Source organism: Anopheles arabiensis, chromosome 3 (assembly GCF_016920715.1).
Source record: "Anopheles arabiensis isolate DONGOLA chromosome 3, AaraD3, whole genome shotgun sequence".
NCBI lineage: Eukaryota > Metazoa > Arthropoda > Insecta > Diptera > Culicidae > Anopheles > Anopheles arabiensis.
In genome coordinates, this window is record NC_053518.1 from 51,997,010 (window position 1) to 52,014,763 (window position 17,754).

At 41.2% G+C, this 17,754-nt stretch overlaps 1 long non-coding RNA gene across 1 annotated transcript; it reads left to right on the top strand.

Moving 5' to 3' along the window:
* Positions 1–4,145: 4,145 nt before the first annotated feature.
* LOC120903016 lies at positions 4,146–5,043 on the top strand. Its single transcript, XR_005739523.1, has 3 exons — positions 4,146–4,256; positions 4,341–4,475; positions 4,541–5,043. It is a non-coding gene; the product is annotated as an uncharacterized LOC120903016 (long non-coding RNA).
* Positions 5,044–17,754: the final 12,711 nt, after the last annotated feature.

Below are 17,754 nucleotides of genomic sequence, written 5' to 3' on the forward strand. Positions count from 1 at the left end.
TTCGAAAGCTCAAACTCCGCTTCCGCTTGAGCGAACTAAACCTCTGGAACCTCCTCCCAAAATTGCGGTAGTTTTGTTGAAATGCGCTCCACCACCGGAGGAGAGTCTGGGGCCGACCAAACCCCCGAAACACCAGCTTCAGCAAGATTTTTTTCTCCAACTGGCAACATTACTACCTGCCTACTAAAATTCCTATTGAAAATATCTCTAATTTATACAATCTTTCGCGTTACGTATTCTTAAACGCTACCAAATGTGTTCTTGTAAAAAGTAATTTGTAAAATATGAATAGAAAAATATTCGAAATGAGAAAAAAAATGCTAAATGAAATAATACGTGTATATAAAGGTGTGTGTCTTATTATAAATGTGTATGTGATGGTAATAAATGCGTGTAATATTTGAAAAATGTTTTTGTGTGAATATAATGGTAATGTTGTGAATGAATATATGTTTAGAATATATGTGTTGGTGTACAATATTATATCGCCTACTCCTTCGCCAGCTGAACGGTTGTATTTATAATTTTACAAATTAAAAAAAAATAATAATAAAAATGTTTTGGAACGAGCTCACCGCTGATGGTTGACGCCCCCTGGCGAAACGTTGCTCGGGGATGCTGTGCGCACCGTGTACGGTGCGCGGTCTCTACTCGTTGTCCTCTTTCCGCGGAACGGTGCACTCGATGTCTATCACAGCTGATGGTTTTCACGGTTGGCACACTGCGATGGTCCTCGTCTCTGGATGTTCGATTACGTACCGATGCCCGTGAAAAACGTGTCACGGAAAGTGATGATGATGAAGGGAATCTTACTCCTCTGGGATGATGCACGTGCCGCGATGGCTTCGATGAGGCTGCGATGCAAATGTACCGCGATGGCTGCGACCAAACTGCGATGAGGTATACCGCGATGGCGATGGTACACGTGGTTTCCTGCGATAGAGTGTACCGCGATGGCGATGGTACACGTGGTTTCTTGCGCTGATCCAGCGGCTGCACGCCGGCTGTCGTTTATCCGCGATACTACGGAATGCACACGCCTGGGTCCGAAATGGGATACGGGCGAATACGTCTTATATGCCGCTATCGATGATATTTGCCCTGTGCTGGAGCAACGAGTGCAAGAGTTGGCGTTTCTTCACTGTTGCTGCGTGCTGGTGAGAGGCCGTGCGGGCGTTGAACCACACTTCTCTTCTCTACTGCTGCGGCCGAAGTTCGTCGGATTGGTGGTTGACGAATATAGCGAAACGGTTACAACGCTGCTGTTGCGCGCTGCGCTGTAGTGATGTTTGGTCGACAAGGCAAGGCCTCCGACGCAGCACTGTCATATGCACGGTCACAATTCAGCTGATTATGCTGTTGCGGAACACCGGACCAAATGCACTTCTCACGGTGATCGTAGTGTATAGTGCACTCGTGTGGATGTTGCTTGACGATGTGTGACGACGTCAGCAAGGTTTGCGGTGCCGCACTTTCCAGAACTTCTTCGTGCTGTTGCTTGACCGCGTGGTCAATTTAGCGATGGCGAACGGGTGTTCGTTTCGAGTACGGTGCTGTGCGTTGCGTTAGGGGATGCCCATTGAGGTTAAAAAAAACCTTCTGCGCTTCTGCAGTCACTATTTCGGGGCGATTTCCACTTATCACTGCACTTCGTACTTACACTTTTATCACGCGAGATCACGTCGGGGTCACCAATGTAATATTCCAGTGTCGATACGGAGGAAATTACTATTATTTTATTAACTCGCGTCCGTTCAGCCTGGCGGTCTAGCACAAAAGAGAGCGATCCCTTTCTCCTGACTTTCTTAACTAGCCTAACTCGCTTGTCTAGGCTCTCATTCCTTGACACTCATATTATACCTACACCTGTACTACTTACGCCTGCGCTAATCTAAAGCTCTCAACCTAAAGCTAAAGCTCTAAAGCTCTGACGCATGGTGTTTCACATGTAGGTGGCGCTGATCACCACAGGCTTATTAGCTTGTTAATCTTTTAATGTTTGTACTGCAACATGAATCATGCCCGTACCAGATTGTATCAGCAAAAGATCGCTATATGGATTCGACAAACAATGCTGAAATTTGGGAAGTACAAACGAAAACAATTCAATATTGCGTTGTCCCTTATCTCTTTTGATTCTTTTTCACTTTTTAAAATAAATATTCAATACTTAACCCGATCACAACGGAGTTCTTCGATTTTTTAACACAGGAATATTTGCAATTGTTTCATTTGCAAAAGTAAACAAACTCACAGCTTGCTACCTGTGTTTCGTAGTGTGAGTGAATAGATACGTATCGCAATCGAATCCCCTCCTGTCAATTTTTTCTCCAATATGGCGTTCCCGTCAAACCTATAAGCCCACCTAGTCCCTATACTCACTTTGGGCCTTATAGACACATTGGGTGGAATCGCCAACCGTAAGGCCCGTGTCTATGCTCTATCGGATGCGATTTTATCGGAAGGCCTGTTAAAATTTTATATGAGATTTGACAGATAACGTCGGACGTGCGATTTCGTCGTACGACGAAATCAATTTTTTTTTTCGTCGGACGCCGCATCTGATTTTATCTGTCAAACTAAATGTGTGGTGTTTTGTAGGAACAATCTCAACTTAATTTTTCATAATCGTTATATTATTAAAATCATCCAAATAATCGCAATATTATACGAAAAAGCGTTTGACAGCACGTGCGATAAAATCGCATGCGATGGAGCACAGACACGGGCCTTACGGTTGGCGACACGGGATTGATGCGAGAGCGCGGTGTAACTGTGCGCGCACAATAGCTGTGCGGAGCACAGAAACTGTGGGGAGCACACAATAACTGTGCGGAGCACACAAACTGTGCGGAACACACAAACTGTGCAAACTGTGTGGTAGCTGTGCGGAGCACAAAAAGTGTGGAAAGCACACTAACTGTTCGGGAACACAGCTACTGTGCGACCACACATTAAGGCCGGGCTACATTGATTGTACTCGCAAGTGTAATTTTGATTTTCACTAGCGCATCTGGCCGCGGCTGACCGAAGCATTTTGCCAAACAATTTGGAGCCGCTCAAGAAAATATGTTAATTTTCCATGTTTTTTACTTAAATCTGAGGAGCAAAGTTTTGTAAAACGTTGATACACATGTTTTGCACGCATTGCATCCATTTTTGCAATGGAAAACGATGGAAAAACTACTTAATTTTGAGATCCGGCATGACCATTCCCTCGATGACCAAAAAAAGCTTCCACCAGTCGCCGCCAGATGCGCTAGTGAAAATCAAAATTACGCTTGCGAGTACGACCAATGTAGCCCGGCCTTTAAGTGTACCACCACAGTAGACTGTGCGTGGTACCACAGCACCACACAGTGAAAAGTGGTACTTGACTCATCACTAGCCGCAACGCCCAGCCGCTGACTGCCGCGTCGTCTTTAACCGCCGCCGCTGTAGCTGGGCCGTCGCGGAGCCAAATTGCATCTGCAGCGCCGCCCCCAGGACAACTCCCAGGACAATCGCATGGCAATCGGATTGAACGCGAAACATTTTTCATACAATCCGCAGTGTTGCGTGTTCTTCGCGCCAACTTAGCCTGTATTTTCAATGAGCCAAGCGATTTTACCCCCTCCTACACGCATTGTATCCTACAGCACGCTTGTCGCGGCAACGTTCACCACATACACACACACATCTCCACACTCAGGGTACGACATCTTCCCTGTTGCTGTTCTGGACTCAGATAAAATTTGTGTCTCTACAGTTATTGTTCAAAAAAGTAGTAGCTCCTAGGATCTGAATTTACAAACAAATATCAAAATATTATGTTCTGCTAATGATATTGCACTAATTTTAATTGCACTACATTAAGTTTATACATATATTTCGTAAAAGTTCGTCAGAGTATGAAAACGTCGATACAATTTGTCATGAATAACTTAAATTTTTAGATTTTCGCGCATAAAATTATGACACACGCTGTGCATGTGCCTGCTGAATTCTTATATCTGTCTCGCTTCTACACATGTGTGCATCACCGCTGTCATCCAGTTGAAAACTTTGTTGTGATTCGTATTAGTGTTGATATTTTTGTAGGAACCTTTGATTTGCAATTTAGATGATCAAATAGTATAGATTTATCATTTTATGAGCAACATAATACCGCCAGTGTTGTGATCTAACGAGTATTTAATAATTGAAATAAACTATATTCACGTAATTGTGTTGTACTTGCTGTTTTGAGCAATACGCTTGCTGTAAATTTGAATTCGGTAAGTAACAGGCTTAATTTTGAATGGTTAATGTGTTTATAATGTAAAACGATAAAGTTACTGGGTGTGTTCATATTTTTTTAGGTAAACAAGCGACTTCAAGATATTCTATTGTCCATGCCCAATCCCACCCAACTTGCCCCACCAGGGATTTGCGAGTCTACGCCAGGGAACTGCGTTCAGTCTGAGAGTCCGGCAGTGATCCAAAATACCAAAAAGGTACACGTGGAAATATTCGTGACTGAATATGGAATGTAACTTGTCCGTGTTTCCATGTCTGCTAGGATCCCACGTCCGGAATTATGTGTTGTGCTCACTTGAGTTGACTGCTTTTTCCATAGTTGGCGGCATCTGATATTTTGTGCCAATGTCCGTTATTGCCCTTTCTTCTGTATGTCGCTGCTCTTAGCTTTAAACTTGAATGGAACTTGGAGATAGCTTTAAACTTGAATAACAGAACCAAACCATAACCCTTACTTTGCACGATGGTTTTTCAGCTGACAGTGTCCATGTGGATGGCGGATGTGTAAGGCCGCGGGGCCATGGGGTTTCTCAACGCTAATTTTCTCAAGCACTCATAAGTGCTTTTGAGAAACCTACGTTCTCAACGATTGTCGAATCGGAACAAAATCGGTTTGAGAATCTTTGAGAATATTTGAGAAAATTGGCGATGCAGCATCGGCTAACTGAAATATAAGCAATTGTGCTATTTGTTTTTCGATAATCACTTTGGTAAATGTATTCAATGTTTATAATTTAAAAAAATGCGATCAAAAACTCATTTTCTATTTAAAGCTCCAAATAAATCTTGAGTGGCTTATTAAGTTTCTCAGAGTGAGAAAAATTGACAACGGCCACGAGCTCGCGTCTGAGAACAAGTTTTGAGTGCTTGAGAAACTTAAATGAGTGTTTGATAATGATTTCTCAGCTTGAGAAAGCTCCATGGCCCCGCGGCCTTAAGGGTACCACACCTGGTAAACTCGTCTTTCGAGCGGTCATTTGCACCGTATTAAAACCGACAACAAATAATATTGCTCCCCAAGCCTAGATAACCTTTCGAAAATATTAGCTTTGGTGCTGTGAATGCTAGACACACTTGGAAAAATACTTCAGAGACGCATATTTATTCACCTGTACCAAGAGGAATAGGATTCACAACAATGTCAATGTCCAATGACCGGTACGCCCTACGCGGCGTGTGGTTTTCCCATAACTTAATCTTGTGTATTGTCAACACGGGCATAACGGCCATATCGTTCGACAGCATTAACGCTCGGGATAAAAACTGCCTGATGGTTGTGGTGTTAGGCCGCGGGGCCACGGGGCTTTCTCAAGCTGTGAAAAAACATTCTCAAACACTCATTTAAGTTTCTCAAGCACTCAAAACTTGTTCTCAGACGCGAGCCCGTGGCCGTCGTCAGTTTTTCTCACTTTGAGAAACTGATATTGCCACTCATGCTTTATTTGGAGCTTTAAATAGAAAATATATTTTTGATCGCATTTTTTTATTTTTTTTTCAATTATAACCATTGAATACATTTTCCAAAGTGATTACCGAAAAACAAATAGCACAATTGCTCATATTTCAGTTAGCCGATCGCTGCATCGTCAACTTTCTCAACTTCTTCGGATTGATCTAATCCAATCTTCTTTGCCTAACCTTTGTCATCATGTTGTGGTGATGAGTAGCTATATTTGCCGTACCACTTCACTTCCTTCTTTTTTCTTTTTGCACTGTTTGTTATGAATTCATATATCTTGTTTCTGCATTATTTCTGTATACCTGCCTTTCTCTAATACAATTCACAACCTAATGCTATACCACTAATCTATTTCGTAATCCGCTAATTTGGCTGGAGTTTTCCTTTGCCGTTGTCCACGACTCGTTGTTTCCTCTAAATTATTCCTAACATGTTCTCGAGGTTCTCTGATTTCCGATTCTCTGATGTCGGTGTTGGTAATTTTCTTTAAGTGTGCCGAGTTTCTTTTGAACTTTTTACCCGTCTCTGTATCCATAATAGTCACCCTCGGCCCTTCCTTTTCTTTTACGATAAACTCCTTTGGATTAAACGTGGTTTGCAGTTTGTTTCCTGGTATTGTGTTTTGTGTAATTACTATATCTCCTTCTGAGATGGACGATCTTCGCGCCTTTCTTTCTCCATCTTCAATAACTTAACCTTTCATTTCTTTGCTTGATCCTGATCAGCAATCTCCTCCCTAGATATTGCAGTTTCTATGTCTTCTAGTGCCGGTATTTTTGATCGGATAGTTTTTTCGTATAAAAGTTCAGTCGGCGTTTTCCCAGTAGTGGAATGAGGTGTCGTGTAATACATCATTAGGTATTCCACCAAATCTTTCCTCCACTCCCTTCCCAGACCTGCACTAATTTTTAATCTTTTGAGGAGCGATCTATTTTGGCGCTCGACCAGTCCATTTTCTTGTGGCCAGTATGGTGTTGAATGGTTCAAATGTATTCCATGCTCTCGGCTGTAAGCTTCTAACTCGGTACCAATCAGTTGCTTAGCATTGTATAAAGTAATGGTTCTAGGGTACCCTAATGTTGTAAATATTTTAGATAATTTTCCGACAGTTTCTCTAGCCGTAATCCGACTCATTATTTCGGCTTCTTTATATCGGCTAAAGTAGTCTACTACCAATAATAAATATGATCCGCATGGTAATGGTCCTAAAAAGTCAAGTGCTACATCTACCCATGGTCTTAAAGGTAATGGACGGCGCATCATTGGTTCGGGTTTACCCGGAGTTTCGACTAATCGACACCCCTCACAATTTTTGACATGCTGTTCAATTTCTTTATCCATTCCGGGCCACCACACTCTGTTTCTTAAACGGCGTTTCATCACCGATTCTCCAGGGTGTCCCTCATGAGCTAAGTCCAGCATTCTTTTGCGAAGTGTATCCGGCACTACTAATTTGTTACCTCTAATAACCATTTCTCCAATCATTCCTAGCTCTCCTTTGAACGGGATGTATTGTTTAAGTTCTATTTCATTCCAACAACCCGAGCGTAGACTGTGTTTAACCTTGCCTAGTACTTCATCTATACTGGCTGCATTTTCTAATTCCTGGACGTCAATTGCTGCTGATTCCATTATTGCCCTTATCGTGTGATGTGTTTCTTCCTCGTATGGTTTATTATCTGTGTCCACTACTAGTCGTGAAAATGGATCGGCAATATTATCACAACCTTTCCTATATTTCACCACATAACTGAAAGACTGTAACCGTAATAACCATCTTTCTATTCGAGCACAAGGACGAGATGAAGATTTGAAATTGACCTCCAGTGGCTTATGATCTGTTTCCAGTTCAAATTTACGCCGCAGTAAGTAAGGCGCAAATCGTTCCACTGCCCATACTAGTCCTAACGCTTCTTTTTCAGTCTGACAGTATCGTTTCTCTGTTTCGGTCAGACTTTTGCTCGCGTACGCAATTGGCCGTGGCAAATTATGATGGCCACTGCCCCTTCGAACTGCACTAACACTGCATCTAGTACAACTGGGGAAGCGTCAGCGATAACCCTGGTTCGCATATTGTTATCAAAAAAATGTACCAGTTTTGCATCCGCCACCAATCCTTTCAAAGTGTCAAACGCATCCTTTTGTCTTTTCTGCCACTCAAACTTTACACTTTTACGCGTTAACTCGCGTAATGGAGCTGTTACTGTGGCCAAGTTTGGCAAAAATCTGCCTAAATATGTGATAAGGCCTAGGAAGCTTCGAACTTCTTCCGCGGAGGAAGAGTCCCGAAATTTACGTAACGCTTCTATTTTCCTCTCCGTCGGTTCAATTCCCTGGCTCGAGATTTTATGTCCTAAAAACTCGACCTCTCTTACTTTCATAATACATTTCTCTTGGTTTAATAGTATTCCTTGGCTCTTAATGGCTTCTAATACTTCACGTAGGGCTTCATCATGTTCTTCTACGGATTTTCCGAAAATGAGTATGTCGTTCATATAATTTACGGCATTTTTGCCAAAACTTGTTCCATTATTCTTTGAAAGACTTTCGGCGCGATCACTATTCCAAACATGAGACGTTTATACCGGAAAAGGCCCATGTGAGTGATAAATGTCGTTATAAAACGAAATTTCTCATCAAGCTCTACTTGATGAAAAGCATCTTTCACGTCCAATCTACTAAATATTTTGGCTGCAGCAAATCTCGGTACAAAATCTTATATGGTCGGCATTAAGTGTCTTTTTCTCACGATAGCAGCATTAGCTCTGCGCATATCTGCACACAAACGGACATCCCCATTGTCTTTCATAATTGGCACTAATGGTGAAACCCATTCACACCCTCCCTCTAATGGTTCTATAATGTCAGCTTTCAATAGGTACTCGATCTTTTCTTCGATTTTTCCCAACAACGCTATTGGTGGCCGACGTGGGTGTTGGCATACGGGTTGTACGTCCCTATCGATAGGGATTTTAAGCTTTATCCCTTTTATCCACTAATCCACTAATGCCTGTAACATTAATCCCCCTACCTTAATTCGCAATCTCTCGCCCCGTCACTGATATTGTAAATAAAGTTTCCATTTCCCATTTCACTTTCATCCTGATTATATACTGCTCTAACTTTCTCTGATCTAAACCGTTTGGTTTCTCGGTAGCTTCTCTGATCATCTCGCCTTTTCATCGACTCCGGTGTGCGGCGTTGTGAACCGAAATGACCAACTTTCTTGCACTTATAACATTCCTTGTTACGAGCCGGACATTTCAAATCTAACGGAGTATTATCCCTTTTTCCGCAACGGGAACATTCTCCTCTGCCGTGCACCACCCGGTTAACTTGATCGTCGATTTGGGAGTAGTTTCGAACCTCCTCTCTTCCAGGTGCCAATATTTCCCGAGCTTGTCTTTTGATCGACTCGTACGAACTAAAGACCTGAATCATTTGCTCCAAATCCATCGCTTTTGGCTTAAGTAAACGTTCCTTCAATTCGTTTGGAGCGAATAAGATAACCTTGTCGATTATGCTATTTGCCCTGGACTCCTCTTCGGTCTTTCCGAAACAGCACTTCTGAGCTACACTTTGACACCGGAAAGCAAACTGCTCAGTTGTCTCGCCCTGCTCCGGTTTTAAAGTCCAGAATCGGTTTCGTTCGAAAACATCGTGTTGTTTTGGGCAGAAATACCCATCCAACTTCTCTATAGCCACCACGTACGGGTCAATACTCTGGCTCTTGTCTTCCGTCACTTCTGCCCCTGGTAACGATGCCTAAATCTCCTGGACATCGGGTCCTGCTCTTGCCAAAAAATATTCCGTATTTTGGTTCGACCTTGCTCTCCAGTCGCAGCAATGATGAAATCAAAATTCCTTTTGTATTTCACCCATTCACTCCTTATGGAGTTTCCATCCATCGACCTAAAAAGAAAATTAGAAATGTTCCATTAGCACATGTTTCAATTCTATTGTTCTTTCTGCCTCGCCATTTTTTTTCTTTTCCTTATTTTATTTGTTTTCTATCGGTTCTCCGACCGATCCCTTTGGCGTTTCGCATCTGCTCTCCGACAGATAACCTTGATTTATTTCCCCTACTCCAATTGTGAAAATGGTCTCCGGCATTCACCACCTAATGTTGCGATCCACGCAATGGCTGTGCGATTCTAATATGTGTGCTCTCCGGCCTTTCTTTCCTATTGTAGTATTGTTATCCGACAATCCTTTCTTTCCGATCATCCACTCTCCTACAGATGATCATAACACATATACTATGACACGGTACAATTGGACAATCACAACTATCACATTTATTTGTTAACTTTCTCTTTTTCACGTTTTCACTACTTTTCACAACTTTTCCTCGGTTTTACTTTTATCCTCGTCGCCAGATGTGGTATCCTTAATATTCGTCCGTCTCGGTCCGCGTCCTGCATCAAACTTGCTTTATCATGTCGCCCCTTTATAGAGATGGTCCATTTTCCCAGCTCCCTGTTCCATGTTGTAATCCCATCCGGATTGATCTAATCCGATCTTCTTTGCCTAACCTTTGTCATCATATTGTGGTGATGGGTGAGATATTTTTTCCGTACCACACCAGGTATTCCTGTTTCAATACTATCGTCGCAGCATGTTGAATTATTTTCAATGTTCTGGGGCTTTTTACGTTGCCATCTCAGCAGGCAGCTCAGTGCCAACCGTTACAGGCATCATATAATTGCTCGCCGTCGAGAACTTTCTCCACCTTTGCCCTCAGCTTTGTTGATGAATTGGAAACATGAAACTGTTAGCACATGCTAACTTTAATGACCTTCTCGATCACGCGGTTTTCATTAAAATGATGTTCCGCTGCCTCCTTTTACCCAAGTAATGGCGTACAGGGATTTCTGGTGCGCACGTTATAGCATGTGCGTTGAAGTATTTCTCTACAAGCATCGGCAAGCACCTCAAATATTGTTCTCAGCTGTATCTCTCTCTCTCTCTCTCGGATATCAATGCAGCGAATTCCTATATGGAACGAGTCCAAGTTACAAAGGGTCGTTATCCACCTGTTGTTAACGCATCGGTCGCGCTGTCGACTGTAATGTGAATTATGCCGTGATCGATCGAGCCCTTGCATCTCAAACTTTGTCATCCCGTGGTCGGACTTCGGGGATAGGAGCACAGGGCTTAGTGTGAAAAAGTACATGAAATTAAATTGTAATTATGTATACGAATTTTGTAGTTGAATATTCGTTAACAGTGTTGTTTAAACTATGTATGTAAAAAAGAGTTCGAATGAATGACATGTACAGTTCATATTTATTTTGATAATCATTATTCAGGCTGTTGAACTTTAAAAGATACTTCCCTTTCTTTATGAGAAAGAACTTTCTTTATGAGAAAGGACTTTCTTTGATTTTACAAAATGTACAAATACGTTTGAGAAACTCCCTCGTGAGTTTTTAAAAGATATGTTTATTTTTCGGCAGCGAAACACAGACTAATTTGCTAGGTTTTATGTTTCGGCGCTTCTTGGTGTTCTCCGCCTACCAGCCACGTTACCAACCACATGCCGTGATCATGTTCATCCCGCCTGCATGGTGTCATCTGCATACCGGACGGTCCATTCGATCAATACGGCACCGCACATGGAGCTTACGTTCGTGATCTGCGCCGATTGTCGTAGGAACCCGCTTCCGGTATGGTTCCAGTTGCTACACGACACCGCGTGTGGAGCGCACCAAGCACTTTGTCTAGCACCTGTGTACATATCTGAACATTGTTTGATTTACTATAAAGAGTAGGGTAATTGTTCCAGTATTGGGCTGGCCAGAGCAGCAGTTTAACTAAAACTGCTCATAAACTTACAATTTCAATATTGTTTGATGAAAATGTTCTTATTTTGCTTTATAAACTACTGTAATACTACTGTAACCCTAGTATGTCAAGTTACAAATGCTTTTTTATATGTAAGCAAAACGTGGTACAGTCCTCAGGTGGCAAAAGTTTTAAAAAAACTCGTCGTGAGTTCAAGCCTTCTATGGACCGGTCCCTTATGTCAAGGATTGAATATCCGTCTGCATGGTACTAATAAGCCTAGAAGCCCGGTACAGCCCTCCCCTTAGGTCGTTACGCCAAATAACAGCAATTTCATAAATACATTATTATGGTTCAATACACCACGGGTCCTGTCGAACACCCGGAAAATGTAAAGCTCTTAAAATGTTATTAGCTTTTATGTTAAATACATTATGCACAAAATGATGTTATGCATCGCATTTTTGCACACATTCGCGTATTTTATTACCCAATCGAAACCTGTCAAAACTAAAAAATTATACTGTTAACCTGGTAGATTTGTACAAATTTAAATATAAATAGTAAACAGAAACATAACTCATAAACATACCTGCTAAACAAATGAAACGTACTCTTAACTTAAAAAAAAGACTTATTCATACCTGGGAAACTAAGAAAATTTTACAGGCATACGAAACCATAAAAAACGCACGTAACTTTTACAGCAGCTAGAACACGCACCTGTGCATAAAAACCCCAGGCAACTAAATTTACTAGTTTAAAGGTAAATTTACATACCTTTCCATACTTCGGGTTGTATAAATTTTGCTCCAAATACAGCATGCCCCTCATTCGCAAATACGTTGTTGTTTATGTGACATCTCTGTTCTAATTCGGAGCTCTTCCATTGTGTCTAGTGTATTTCTTGAAAAGTGTAAGCTCGATTAGTGATGGAAGATATTTCATATTTGCAACAACTTAAAAGAACCGGAAAACTTTATAAAGATGCTGATTCTAAGGCAAAAGTATCAAGATTGGATACCCAGTCTAGTGCAACGCATAGTGAAACGCAAATTGATGTGAGGAATCAGCCTTCAACATCCTCTGCATTACCTTCTACTGCAGCTGATATATTACCAAATCAAGCAAACATAGACGCAAGTATCAATTTACCAATCATAAGCGATTGTGATTCTGAAGGAGACAATGAAAACATCGACATTAACGAGGATGAGGATATTGAAAATTTGGACATCAACGAGGCTGATGAAAATGAAAACATTAACATCAACGAAGAGCAAGAGGACGACGAAACAGATGAAATCGAAATAGAAAATTTGGACCTTAAAGAATGCTTAATAATCTGGTCATTGGTTTCCAATATAGACCATAAATCGCTTCGGTTTCTGCTGAGAATTTTACGTACAAACTGTGATGCTTCTCTTCCTAAAGATCCTCGTACATTACTAAAAACTCCGAAGAAACCTGCCGGAATTACAAACATCACTGGAGGGCAGCTGTGGTAGCAAGGAATAAAGACATGCCTCATCAAAAAGTTTCGGTAAATTCAATACAAATGGAATCGCAATTTCAAATATTAATTTATTTTTGTCTTTTTTTCTTTAACAGCACCGCCAACCTTGATGACAATATTTCAACATGGATTGAGGTGAATGGTGACAAGTGAGTCCCGTGTGTGAACTGTGAAAACTTGTGAAATAGAGAGCTAAGTGCTATTTTGTATTGTTCTACTTGTTACTTAATGTTAGTGCTATCTGCGGTATCATTGTTTAGTATTTGTATTATTGTTTTGTGAATGTAAAACACGAGTGAAGTATCTCGGTCGACAGCGTCACTGCGTTGTCGAAAGTGATAATTCTTTGCTCGGTATGTGCTTGTGTTCGTGCCGTTTGTCAAGACGTGTACACGATTGTAAGCGTTTGATATCGCAGGCTGTAGTAGAGGAGTGTTTGTGTGCATTTGCTGTTACCTTTTATTCATGTCTGTGTGATAAATTTTTAATTCTAAAACAGCTCGCCCGAATTTTGTTTTTATGGCATGGAGTGTTTAGCATGCTCCGCCGTAGTTTTAATAAACGATGACCCAATTTTGTGTGCAGGTAAATGTGGTGGCAACTTTCATCGTCGCTGCGTTACCCCCTCGCTCTCGAAAACAGCGTCCAAAATAATTAATGAGAATAAGAATGTGCTGTATATGTGTGATAGATGTTTAGAACACAAATCGGGCTTGGCGGGTATGGATGTAGATGTGAGTGGATCGTACGATTTACTCACACAATCCATAAAAAAATTGGAGTCGAATGTGAGTGTATGGATATCGAGTGCCTTGGAAAAGGGAATCGAGACTCTAAAAACTGAGCTCTGCGCACAAGTGGAACGCAAATTGGAGCAAACATTGCGTGAAAGCTTGAGTGCGGTAGAATGCTCAAATAAGGCAAAGGAAGCCTTGCGTGCAACCTTTGACGATACTAAGGCCAGACTAAGAAAAGAAAAAGGACGAATAGTGGGAACAGTAATGTTCAAACCATTATTAATCGTTTTGACATGGGGAATGTTAATTCGACGCCCAAGATTTCTGACAAGGTTACTGGACCCGTTTTAGCAAACAAAAATAAGAATAGTAAGACTCTGGTTATTGTACCAAAGGTGGGTCAATCTTGTGATAAGACAAGAGCTGACCTTCGCGCTAACTTGGATCCAAGGAAGCAGCAGGTGTCAGAATTCCGTAACGGCAAGGACGGTCAGGTGTATGTTCAATGTTCTGCTCAGGTTAAATTAGATGAACTCAGGAAAGACGTAGAAGACATTTTGGGAGATGAGTATGCAACGGATTTACCATTGGCACGCGTAAATATAATTGGGATGAGCGAAAAATACACTGACTCACATTTAGTAGATCTTTTAAAATCTCAAAATGTGGGAATACCCTGGAAACAGGTCATAGGAATGTACCAAAAATATAATGCGGTCCTGGAAATTGATTATGAGTCTGACCTATGTCTGGCAAAATTAGGAAAAATAAATTTGGGATTTGATAGGTGTAAAATTTCAAACACCGTGCATGTTATGAGGTGTTATGGTTGTGGTCAATTTAATCACAAGAGCACCGAGTGCAACAATACAACAAGCAAGCTTGTTCAAAATGTGGTGATAAACACAAAACGTCCGAATGTACTTCATCTTCTTTGAAATGTGTGAATTGCGTGTTAGCAAATTCTGTTAGAAACCTTAAACTAGATGTAAGACATGCGGCCAATGATTATAATTGTCCGATGTTTAAAAAACAGATAGAAAGGCGTATGCAACTTTCTCAATAGCAGGTAGCGGAGGAGTTAGGACGGTTCAGAGAGATTTTATATTTCAATGTAGCCGGTCTTTCGTCCAACTACGCCATGTTTCGTGAGACAGTAGAGAAAGTTCAACCGTTGCTGGCCTTAATCTCTGAAACTCATGTGATTGAGGAAGAAGCATTTCAACAGTTTCATATTAATTGTTATAAGGTTGTGTCGTGTTTGTCCCACTCACGTCATACAGGAGGGGTAGCTGTTTATGCCAGGAGCGAAATTAATTAAAGGCGAAGTCAAAAAGCTTAATGGATTCAGTAAACATGAAACAAAAAGTTAACGAATTCACACGAATTGCTAGGCAGAGCAGAACATTGATCGATCAGGTTTACAGTAGCACAGACTCAATCAAGGTCACTACTGATCCGTTATTAAAAATATCGAATCATGAAACACTTGTTTTGAATATAAACGTGAAACGTTGTGAAACGATTCAACGAAAATTTAAATGCTGGAATAGGTACTCGAAATTTGCTCTTTGCAATCATGTGTCACAAGGATTAAGGCAAGAAGCACCGAGCTTCAACGAAGCTGCAGACTTGTTATGGAACACATTGAAAAAAGCTATGGGCACCTTGGTTGAAGAGAAGACAATCTTGCCAAGAGAGACTAGTAGGTGGTATACTTTGGAACTTAGCCGTGCGAAACGGAAAAGAGACGAAGCATACCAACATTTTATTAGATCAAACTCAGGTTACGATTTGACTGAATACACTAGACTAAGGAATACATACAGCAGGAATCTCAAAACTACTCGTAGAAATTACTTTAGTGGGGAGATATCTAAGCATAAAGGAAATAGCAAGGAGTTGTGGAAAGTCCTTAAAAGTTTACTAAGGCCAGAGGAATCACGCGTTTCTGTTGTAAAATTTGATGGGTTGGTAGAATCGGAAGATTCAATAATATGCCAGAAATTCAATTTGTTTTTTGTAAACAGTGTTTTAGATATAAATCAAAACATTGCTGATGCCAGAGCGCCTGATTCTTTGTTTTGTAATGATGCTCCAGGAAACCAATTCAAATTTCAGAAAATCACAAAAGAGAAATTAAAAACTATTTGTTTCAGCCTGTCCAAAACAGCGGGCATAGGGAATGTTAACTGCAATACTATTCAGGATTGCTTCCATGTGGTAGGAGAGTCTCTTCTTATAGTGATCAATCAGTCGCTGGAGGAGGGTATTTTTCCGGAGACTTGGAAGGAATCATTGGTAATACCTATTCCTAAAGTGAGCGGAGCTGCCAGTGCGGAAGAGTTTCGTCCCTTCAATATGTTGCATGTAAAAGGTGTTGGAATTGGTGGTTAAGGAGCAATTGGTCCAGTTTCTAACTCGAAATGACCTGTTGATTAGTGAACAATCAGGATATCGACAGGGACACTCTTGTGAAACTGCTTTAAATCTTGTACTGGCGAGGCGGAAGGTGTTGATGGATCGAAAGGAATCGATAGTTGCCGTTTTCTTGGATCTAAACCGAGCATTTGAGACTATATCAAGACCGTTATTGCTGCAGACCTTAAGGCGTTTTGGTATTGTGGGGAAAGAGCTCAATTGGTTCGAAAATTATTTTCATATTAAGATTTTCAGAATTAAGACAGAACTCAGAGAACAGTTTTTGGAAACTCTATATCAGAGCCTATAGAAAATACCCTTGGAGTTCCGCAAGGAAGTGTTCTTGGACCAATTTTGTTTATAATGTATATCAATGACATGAAACAGGTTTTGAAGTCTTGGTTAAATATCTGGGGGTTATTTTAGACGACAGATTGAAGTTCAACACTCTCATCGTCTGGGTCATCGCTAAAGTGGCATCAAAGTGTGGGGTTATTAATAGGCTGGCAAAAGATCTCGCCTGGTCTGACAGATGTTGGAACCTTACAAATGTTTCCAACACACTGATTTCACCACATTTTGATTTTTGCTCGTCGATTCTGTTTCGTGGCAATAAGGGACAAATTAAAAGGCTTCAGAGATTGCAAAATCGTATTATGCGGTTAGCTTTAGGGTGTGGCCGACGTACGTCGTCTTTTGTTATGCTAGATATTCTTCAGTGGATGTCTGTAGAGCAGAGGATTGTGTATCAAACCATGACCTTTATATTTAAACTTTTAGGGGGCCTTTTGCCAGGGTATTTAGGGGAACGCATTGTTCGAGGATCTGATGTTCATCGGCACTGTACACGCAGAGCAAATGAGCCGAGGGATCCCAACTTAATTTCACATGGTGCCAGAAACTCTTTGTTTTTCAAGGGGATTCAATTATACAACAGATTACCCGGAGAAATCAAGAATGCGAGTAACTTGCCAGACTTCAAACGTAGGTGTTCCCAGCACGTCAGGGCAATTAACCCGTAACGGTGCTCTCGTCGAAGCGAGGATGATTGGAAGCAACTCTGATCCTTTCGATCCCAAAGCCAACCAAATAAATAAGGCTTATTTCATTGGCTGTGAGAAGTTCAATTTATTGCTCATTTTTAATTCGCGAGCCCTTCTCGCAACGCGTGCTATTGTAGCGATGCGTAATTTACACTTACGTGAGAAGGCCGGCCTAACATTTTTCCTTACTTCCTAAACTAACTTAGTTTCCTAATTAAATAATTAAACCTAAAATTCTACCTTACTAATCCTTAAATAATTATATGACCCAGCTTCTATTCTTGCTATGCTATGCTACATAATTCGATTCATTTCTTGCTATTAATTAATCCAAATTAATCCTAACGCTCCTACGCTTATCCCTTATTACTTCCTATGCTCTCTATTGTCGCTTACTTCCGTAAGCAAGATAGGATACGCTTACGCGCGCATCTCGGGCATTGCTCTTCCGAAAAGAGCAATTCGAGAGCGGCGCGCCGTTGAACCGATCCTAGCCGTTCGCTCATTCCTAGC